Source organism: Cebus imitator, unplaced genomic scaffold (genome assembly GCF_001604975.1).
Source record: "Cebus imitator isolate Cc_AM_T3 unplaced genomic scaffold, Cebus_imitator-1.0 Scaffold166, whole genome shotgun sequence".
NCBI lineage: Eukaryota > Metazoa > Chordata > Mammalia > Primates > Cebidae > Cebus > Cebus imitator.
Window position 1 is genome coordinate 2,269,691 of NW_016107481.1, and position 9,862 is coordinate 2,279,552.

Genomic DNA, 9,862 nt, shown 5'->3' on the forward strand with positions numbered 1-9,862 from the left:
AAAAAAAAAAAAAAAAAAACATTTAAATCAGTAAACTGTGGGTAAAGCTGATTGCCCTTCATAATGTAGGTGGGCCTCATCCAATCAGTTAAGGCCTTAATAGAAAAAGACTGACCCACCCTGAAGAGGAGGGAATTCTGACAGCAAACTGCCTGTAGATTTAATGTGCAATTCTTCCCTGGGTCTCCAGCCTGCAGGCCTACCTGCAGAATTTGAGGTTGCCATGTTGGGAAAAGCAGCAAAGGAGAAAGGACTTGCAGAGTGCCTACATAAATTGGTTATATGTAACACACGACAAGGAATAACTGCATTAGGCTGCAGGAGGCCTCTGAGGAGGAAGGCCTCTTCATGCCTCATGTTCTGGTGCAGGGTGACCTAAGCTCTGTTACCATAAACATTGTGCTCAAAGACGTAAAACCCCTTCATAGCACTATGAGGTAGCCAGACCTGTAGGCTCCTTGTAAGGCCTGAGTTCCTTCAGCAGCACATAGACAATAGGCTAAAGATAACCATATGTTCTTGTTTTTGTGAAACTCCCAAACCGCCACTATTATCAATCTGTAGAATGACACATCAGTTCCAGCTATTGATTCACTTCCAGCTCACTGATTCACTACACCATCACTCCACCCCTACCCTATAGATCAAAGTGATTGTAACCAATAAATAGTGTGGATGATCATAGCTCAGGGCTTTCACTGTCTCCTCCAAAGTAATGAGATGGCCCCCTGGTCCCACTAACTCTCTTAATCTGTCTTTTTCTCATTCCTTTGTCGCTGCTGAACACAGCGTACCCATGGGTGATGTAGGGCTTACAATTGTGTGAGCCAGTTTCTTAAATCCTGCCCCCCTACCCCATATATGTGTGTCTGTGTACATATATATACATATATATATATCTCCACAGACACACACACACACACACACACACACATACACACACACACACAGTTCTCCAGAGAAACATAACCAATTGGGGACATATATGTATGTATGTGTATATATATATATATATCTCCAGAGAAACAGAAAACTCTGACTAATAATAGATGCTATTCCTAGACCCTATAGTTTATTCATGCCCATTTTTGACATTGGATTTTTTTTCCCTACATTGTAGCCCATGAAATATATATTTTTAGGCCTTTTTAAATCTACAGATTTCCCCTCCATCCCTTTCTTTTGATTATACTTTTTCTATTGCAGAACCTAGGCTGTTTGATCTGTGGAATTTCCCATAGTCTGCATTTTGCCAACTGCATATTTATGGTACAAATCAGCATATCCTTCTGCCCTTTTTATTTTCTGCTGATTGGGATCCAGATGCTTGATCAAATTCAGGTTTGATTCATTTGGCAAGATCATACATGTAGTGTGTTTTTCATCAGAAAGCATATATTGCCTGGTGTTCTTTTTGTGATTTTTGCAGCTATTGCTACTCACCACTTAGATCATTGGGGGTTGCAATATGGTGCTCTTCTGATTCTGTAATCCCTTTTCTTTTTCAAAATGGCATTTCCAAATGGCTGCCTATTCTTAAATTTGATGGCAGGAAGAAATCAAAGTCACAACTTTGCTGTGCATGAAGACCTTCAGTGCTCATCATCACTATCACCTTTGTAAGCCCACCACATCCATTGGAGCTAGTAAAACTCAACTGCTAGGAGGAAACAAACACTAGCAGCAAAATGACATTGCCTATTAGAATGGAAGACATCACGGGGGGGAAGGTAAAACTCTAGAGAGTAACCTTCAAAACTACGTCTGATGATAAGTCATAAGCTAATAATACACACCATAGCAGGATTTTACATGGATTATCTCATTTAGTCTTTCTAACCACCACATGAGATACTCTGATCCCCATTATAGGGAAATTGAGGCTTGGAGAGCTTCATGGATCAGCTCAATAAACTAGAGCTCACCAGACTTATATTAGACCAGTAGGCTAGGTCACACAGCTAATAAACAACTTAAATTGGATTCAATATCATGATTCTAAAGACTGCTTTTAACCATTACATACATGCAGGGAAGAGCCCAGAAACAGGTTTGTGCAGAATTCTCAGCTTTCTTAGTTGTATTTGTTGCTGTCAGCACTGAGAGGACATTGAACAGATTAACAGTTGACCAATTCTAAGGCAAAAAATTACTGCATCCTCACCCTTGGGCAAAGAACATTCAGCATTTTTTTTTTTTTTTTTTTTTTTTTTTTTTTTTTTTTTTTTTTTTTTTTTTTTTTTTTTTTTTTTTTTTTTTTTTTTTGAGATGGACGTACTCTTGCGCTGTTTTCCAGGCTGGTTTGCAGTGGTGTGATCTCAGCTCACTGCAACCTCCACCTCCTGGGCTCAAGTTATCCTCCTGCTTCAGCTTCCTGAGTAACCAGGACCACAGGTGTGCACCACAACCCAGGGCTATTTTTTTTTATATATATAATGACGGGGTTTTACCAGGTTACCCAGGCTGGTCTTAAGCTCTTGAACTCATGTGATCCACCCGCCTCGGTCTTCCAAAATGTTAGGATTACAGATGTGAGCCACTGTACCAGCCAATAATACTTTTTTAAAGCAATATATATGAAGCCTCTGTAATTAAAACTGTGATATTGACACATGAATAGATGGCCTGAACAATGTGATAGAATAGAAAGCCCAGAAATAGAACTAAGGGACACAACAATCTAGCATATGATAAAAGTGGCATCTAAAGTAAGAAGGAGAAAAGTTGACCTTTTTTTTTGTCTCTGGAAATTTTAATTTGTTCTGACAACAAAACTAACACAGCATAAAGACTTAAGCCCTCAAGCTAGGCAAGACACTGATGGCCCTTGGAGAAACCACCAGGGCACCTGGCAGGAGGCGCTAAGATGGGTTCTTGGTGGGAAGGGAATGAGGCACACACATAAACCGTGGGAAAGATTTAGGTGTCAGGGTCCAAGCCAGAATAGCGATAAGGATGGACGGTCTCAGTCTGTGTTTAAAAAGACAGAAATACCCTTCTCTTCAATTCTGAGGGAAAGGTGTAGGGGAAGGGAGGCAGGCAGCTTACTACTTGCCCTTCACTGACATATAGGATCTGAGGGCAAAGTTAAATAGAACGAGGCTGGTTGCAAGCACTGGGAAGAGGTGGCAGTCCTCAGGGTTAATGAGTCAAACCCTGGTCTTGGAATTCAGCTTCCAGGGCCAGAGTAGCATCTCTTCCTTCTGCGGAGGTCACCTGACCTCACAGGACTGAGAATGTTGGCTTTGGACCCTCCCAATCCCGGGGTGTTGAGATTCAAAAGCCTTGGAGCAGTGAAGAAATGTCTTTCCAGGATTTTCTTTCCTAATCAGTCAGCAGCCAACTTTCCTGAAAGAATGTCCTTTCTACCCAATCTGCCCAGGAAGGTGGGAATGTGGCCAGCCCTCAGGTAGGGCCTCTGCATTCCTGGCTGGAGAGTGCGCACAGTTTGCAGAGGCTCAGAACTCCCAATCGTCCACCTCCAGCTCTTCCAGGTTTGTTACCAGGCCAAAGATTCCACTGCGGTCCTGAGACTGGCTGCCCTCAAAACTGGTGATGGGGGTGACAGGACAAAGCAATTCAGGCAAAGCCTCTGAGGCACATCGCTTGATCTGCTTGAAAAAAAGTGTTCAGGAGGGTACTAGTGCTCTGCCTGGCATCTGGGTTGCAATGAAGGCACTGCTCCACAAAGTGGTGGAAGTGGGAGGAGAAGGTTTGGTGGTAAGGGTGAGTAGGCGAGTTGCCATTGGAGGGCCAGGGGGTGCTGGTGGTCAGGCTTTTATTCAGGCCAGAGTTGGCCACTGAGCATGAAGAGCTCATGGTCAGCTCCTTGGAGAGGATGGTGCTGGTATCCAATAGGCAGGGCACTGTGCCATTCAATTTTTCCAGCAGCATCTGGGTAGTAGACATATCCTTAAAAGGGGACATGTGGGAATCACACACTGTGATTCCCACACTGTAGATGTCAGCCTTAGCATCATAACCCTTGAGATTCTACTGGGAACCTCAGGGCTGAGCCACAGCAGAGCCTTGACACTGTACTCAGGAAAGTCGTGGACCACTCACTGCTGCCGCCGGTGGCTTATGACGCTTAGGTTGCTGCACAAACCAGACAGGTAAACCTTCCCATCCACAGAGATCAGGATGTGGCTGGTTTTGACACTGCTGTGTACATATCCAATGTGGTGGATGTAGTCGAGAGCCTTCAGCACCCCTGCAGGATGTAAGTGATCACCAGCTCATTCATGCCATCCATGAAGTGTGTACAGATGCGATCCTTTGCAGAACCATACGTCATGAATGATGTGACAACCCACAGCTCATTGTCTGCAATAAAGGTGGCTTGATATGGCACAATATTGGGATGTTTGAAGAGTCTAGAGACATGCAGCTTGCCCTGCAAGAATGTTACCATCTCACTGGAACAAGCTTCCAGGTTAATCCTCCGTGCAGTCACATACTCTCCCGTTAGTTTGTACCTTGCTAGATTCAAAGTCGTCAGGTCCTCAAATCCTTTGCCTATCACAGTGAGCAGCTCATAACACCAACCCTCTGGCAGAAAGCTACTCATGATCTCCTGATTAGAGAAGGATGCTATTGACTCTGAGATCACCTCATTGGTCCTGATTTGCTCTGGTTTACTTATGAGAACAGACATGAGCTCCTACTGTGTAGACCTACTTCAGTTTCAAAAACTTAAACCTGTTCATAGAGTTAGCGAGCAGTCCTGACAGTCTCAGCTCTGCCTCCTCAGTTTTATGACTGTGCAGCCCAAAAGTTGACTTTTAATAAATGGTATTGGGATAAGTAGATGGCCACTTGGAAAAAATAAAATATAAAATTAGATCTTTTCTTCATACCATGTTACAAGATAAATTCTAAATGAATTAAACAGCTAAGTATAAGAAGTGAAATCACACATTATTAGGGAAAAGCATATGAATTCTTTTACAATCTGGAAGTTGGAATAATCTTTCCACCTATGACTCAAAGTCCAGAAACAATGAACAAAAAGAAAGAATAAATTTGACTACATTAAAACAAAAACACCAAGGCAAAAAACAAACAAAAAAACACTAAAAGCCAAGCTAAGTCGGAAGACAAATGATAAATGGAAAAACATATTTGCAAATTATATCACAGACAACACTAATATCTCCAACATCTAAAAACAGAGAAAAGACCAAAAGCAAAATGGGCAAAGGATATAAACAGCCACTCAAAGAAGAAACTAAAATGGCAGTCGACAGACCGGTGCTGGCAACACGGGGATTCCGTTCCCGGTGTTTGGGCCTTGCCTGTGACAGTGGGAAAAGAAAATGGCTTTGCTGTGCTACAAACGGGGCTGCGGTCAGCACTTCAATCCTGAGACCAATTCCGATGATGCTTGCACATACCACCCAGGTGTTCCAGTTTTTCATGACGCATTAAAGGTTTGGTCTTGCTGTAAGTGAAGAACAAATGATTTTTCTGATTTGTTATTTATTTATTTATTTTTTGAGACGGAGTTTCGCTCATGTTACCCAGGCTGGAGTGCAATGGCGTGATCTCGGCTCACTGCAACCTCCACCTCCTGGGTTCAGGCAATTCTGCCTCAGCCTCCTGAGTAGCTGGGATTACAGGCACGCGCCACCATGCTCAGCTAATTTTTTGTATTTTTAGTAGAGACGGGGTTTCACCATGTTGACCAGGATGGTCTTGATCTCTTGACCTCGTGATCCACCTGCCTCAGCCTCCCAAAGTGCTGGGATTACAGGTGTGAGCCACCATGCCCGGCCCAATTTTTCTGATTTCTTAAGCATCATATGCTGTACAAAAGGTAGATATGACAGTGAGAAGCCACCTGAGCCAGTCAAACCTGAAGCCAAGACTACTGAGAAGAAAGAACTATCTGAATTGAAACCCAAATTTCAGGAACACATCATTCAAGCCCCTAAACCAGAAGCAATAAAAAGGCCAAGCCCAGATGAACCAATGACAAATTTGGAATTAAAAATATCTGCCTCCCTAAAACAAGCACTTAATAAACTTAAACCATCATTAGGGAATGAAGAAGATAAGAAAAAAGAAGACAAAGATGAAATTAAGATTGGGACCTCATGTAAGAATGAAGGATGTTCAAAGACATATCGGGGCCTAGAGAGTCTAGAAGTCTGTGTATATCATTCTGGAGCACCTGTTTTCCATGAGGGGATGAAATACTGGAGCTGTTGTAGAAGATAAACTCCTGATTTTAATACATTTTTAGCCCAAAAGGGCTGTCAACCGGGAAACACATGTGGACTAAAAAGGATGCTGGAAAAAAAGTTGTTTCACGTAGCCATGGCTGGCATCAGACTGGAGGTGAAGTTACCATTTCAGTATACACTAAAAATTCACTTCCAGAACTTAGTCAAGTAGAAGTAAACAGCACACTGTTAAATGTGCACAATTGTATTTGAAGGAGAGAAAGAATTTGATCAAAATGTAAAATTATGGGGTGTGATTGATGTAAATAGAAGTTACACATCTATGACTGCAACAAAGATTGAGATCACTGTGAGAAAAGCTGAACCAAGGCAGTGGGCAAGTCTTGAAATGCCTGCAACAAAAAAGGAGGAAAAAACAGAAAGACGACACAACAAATTGAGTGGGAGATGGGAGGAAGGCTATTACGTATTTCAGAATTCTTAATACTGTGTGAAGTGGAGGCTTGCTGCTGTAATCTTTTTTTTTGTTGTTGTGTTACTGAATCTGGCATTTCAGGGTTAACATTAGGTCCTTAAAAGCCAAAGTCAGTTTGTCTTTTTGTGCCTCTCATCTTTCTTTTATCTTAATGTAAGATTGATTATTCATTTCTCCTTACTGGTAGGAACCATAGCTGTGTTCTGTACTCGAAGAGACTGCAAAACAGCCCATAACCACAATTGCAGTATTTCTATTTCTCTGTTAAGCAGAGAAATATTAAGGAACATTTTTTTATGTCTATTATTCCATAATTAGTAAAGCAGAATGAAATATCAAATTTTAATAAGTTTTTTCATGGATTTCTGTTCTTATAAGGAAGAGATGAAGCTCTGCAGGTTTTTCTTTGTGGGATGATTACTTTTTTTAAGGAGGATTAATTCTGAGGTAGTGAAGTAAAGGGGAACGTATGAATTGTTTAACAAATTAGAATTTGTTTACAACTACTTGAATTTTTTAATTATGTCAAAACTTACCTTACTTGCCAAGCAGTATGCTGTAAGAGTATGGGAAATATAAATAAGAATACAGATGTATCAATTTGGTTAAAATTCACCATTTTATAAGACTAAGCAATAATCTTAAAAATCTCTTTCCTGAATATTTAAATGTGTTTGTATGGTGTTATGACTAAATTGTTACTGATTTAGAGACTAAACCCTCTTAAAACCTTTAGTTAAATACAAACAGAAATTATATATATCTTGCCTCCCTGATGGAAAACTATATAAAACTGTAAACTTAAAAGGTTTGTGGAGGCCAGTGTGGTGGCTCACACTTGTAATCCCAGCACTTTGGGAAGCTGAGGTGGGCGGATCACGAGGTCAGGAGATTGAGACGATCCTGGCTAACACAGTGAAACCCCATTTCTACTAAAAATACAAAAATTAGCTGGGCATGCTGGCACGGGCCTGTAGTCCCAGCTACTCAGGAGGCTGAGACAGGAGAATCACCTGAACCCAGGAGGTGGAGGTTGCAATGAGCCGAGATCGCACCACTGCACTCTAGCCTGCGTGACAAAGTGAGACTCTGTCTCGAAAAAAAAAGGTTTATGGAATTACATTAGGATATCAGAAAACTAAACATATGAACTTGCTTTATGACTATCTATTATATGTTAAATAAAATAGCTTAATTCTTTTGGAGTTTTTTAAAAAAGTAATTTATGAAGAGCTTCATAATTCTAGTAACATAATGTTGATTATATATTGTTCTTTACAGTAAATATAGGTAACACAGAATTAGATCATTTGGATAGGTTTTGAGGCAGTGCAGAGCTCAAGAAGAAAAATCAGGAAATATGAAGGCCAGGACTCTGGAAGAACTTAGAAATTTGGAAATAAATTAAACTTATATAGATTTAAAATAAAAATAAAAGGGGTTTCTTTCCCAAACCCCTTGAGTGTTTTCTTTTCCTTGGTATTTATGGAATTCTTACAAAAAATTTTGCAGAAGTACTATTTTCATTAATAAAGCATACATATCATTCTATTGCCATTGGCAAATAACTTAGATGAAGTTAATTGTTAAAAGGTTTAGCTCTGTTACAAATAAAAACAAAAAGATCTGGCAACCAGACTTTCATGACGTTACACTACCATGACAAGAAACTCTAGGCAGTAAAAGTTGGACCCACACAGAGTGCATAAGCATGTAATATCTTGAGATGTATTAAAAAATTTTCAAGTTATCTTTCATGATTTAGGAACCATTTAGAGACATGAAGTCTTTATGGGTTGGGGAAAAGGTTGATACTTAGTTTGATTAAAGGTAATGACTAATATACCTTTTTTTAATACTTCCTTCTGAGGCTGTTTTCCCCTAAACAGTATCTTAATCTATTATATGTGATTGAAATATTATTTAAAGCAGTGAGTTCTTGTAACCTCAGATTAGTTACATTGATCAAAACATTGATTTTTTAAAATCTATACACACACACACACACGCACAACCTATATATATACATATATAGCTTTTATATTTAGTCTGTTTACATTAGTGACCATGGTATTTCATTTCTTATTTCTTAAGGAGTCTTTGAATTTGTTGTTCAGATAAAAATCTGAATGATATTTACCTTTGACTCATACATAAAGGGACACAGTTACTGTTAGGTAGCATATGTTTTACTATTAGTTTGTCAAAAAAAAGTTAATAAAAATGCTTAGTTGAGTGAAATGTAGTGGAATTGCTGCCATAAAAAGAAATGACAAAGATCTGCATTTGTATGGCATAACCTCTACGATACTGTTAAATGAGGAAAAACAAGATGCAGAATAGTAAATATTGTATGCATGTCACCTTATGTTTAAGAAGGAGTGATCTGAGTATAAGGAATATGTGGAATACACACATATACATATACACATTCGTTTTTTCCAAGGTAATAAAGGAATTTACCCACTTTGTTTCTAGTGGTATGTAGTTTCGCTTTTTATAGTTAGCTGTCTTATCCATCGAATTTTTAAATATAGTTCTCTTTTTTTTTTTGAGACAGAGTTTCACTCTTGTCACCTAGGCTCAATATCAGCTCACTGCAACCTCTACCTCCCAGGTTCAAGCAATTCTCCTGCCTAGGCCCCCCAAGTAGCTGGGATTACAGGGCTGCACCACCATCACCGGCTAATTTTGTATTTTTAGTACAGACGGGTTTCACCATGTTGGCCAGGCAGGTCTCAAACTCTGGACCTCAGGAGATACTCCCACCTCAGCCTCCCAAAGCACTGGGATTACAGGTTTGAACCACTGTGGCCAGCGAATTTTTATATAAAGTTCTTAAAACAAAACCAAAACTACTCGGCTGGGCATGGTGGCACATGCCTATAGTTCCAGCTACTCAGGAGGCTGAGGCAGGAAGATCACTCGAGCCCAGCCAGGAGTTCAAGGCCAGCCTGGACAAGACGACAAGAGTCTGTCTGTCTGTCTCTCTCTCTCTCTGAAAAGCTTTTCTTTTCTTTTTTTTAATTTACTGAGATGGAGTCTCCCTCTGTTGCCCAGACCCTGCCCAAACTCCCTCTGTTGCCCAGAGACTCCCTCTGTGGCCCAGAAGAATTGCTTGAACCCGGGAGGTGGAGGTTGTGGTGGGCCAAGATCGCGCCATTTCACTCCAGCCTGGGTAACAAGAGCAAAACTCCAT

At 40.4% G+C, this 9,862-nt stretch overlaps 2 pseudogenes across 1 annotated transcript; one reads left to right on the top strand and one right to left on the bottom strand.

The window, feature by feature from the left end:
* Positions 1–2,739: 2,739 nt before the first annotated feature.
* On the bottom strand, positions 2,740–4,752 carry LOC108314991 (annotated as a pseudogene). Its single transcript, XR_001829767.2, has one exon. The product of XR_001829767.2 is annotated as an STE20-related kinase adapter protein alpha-like (transcript).
* Positions 4,753–5,286: 534 nt separating this feature from the next.
* On the top strand, positions 5,287–6,991 carry LOC108314992 (annotated as a pseudogene).
* The last annotated feature ends 2,871 nt before the right edge of the window (positions 6,992–9,862 follow it).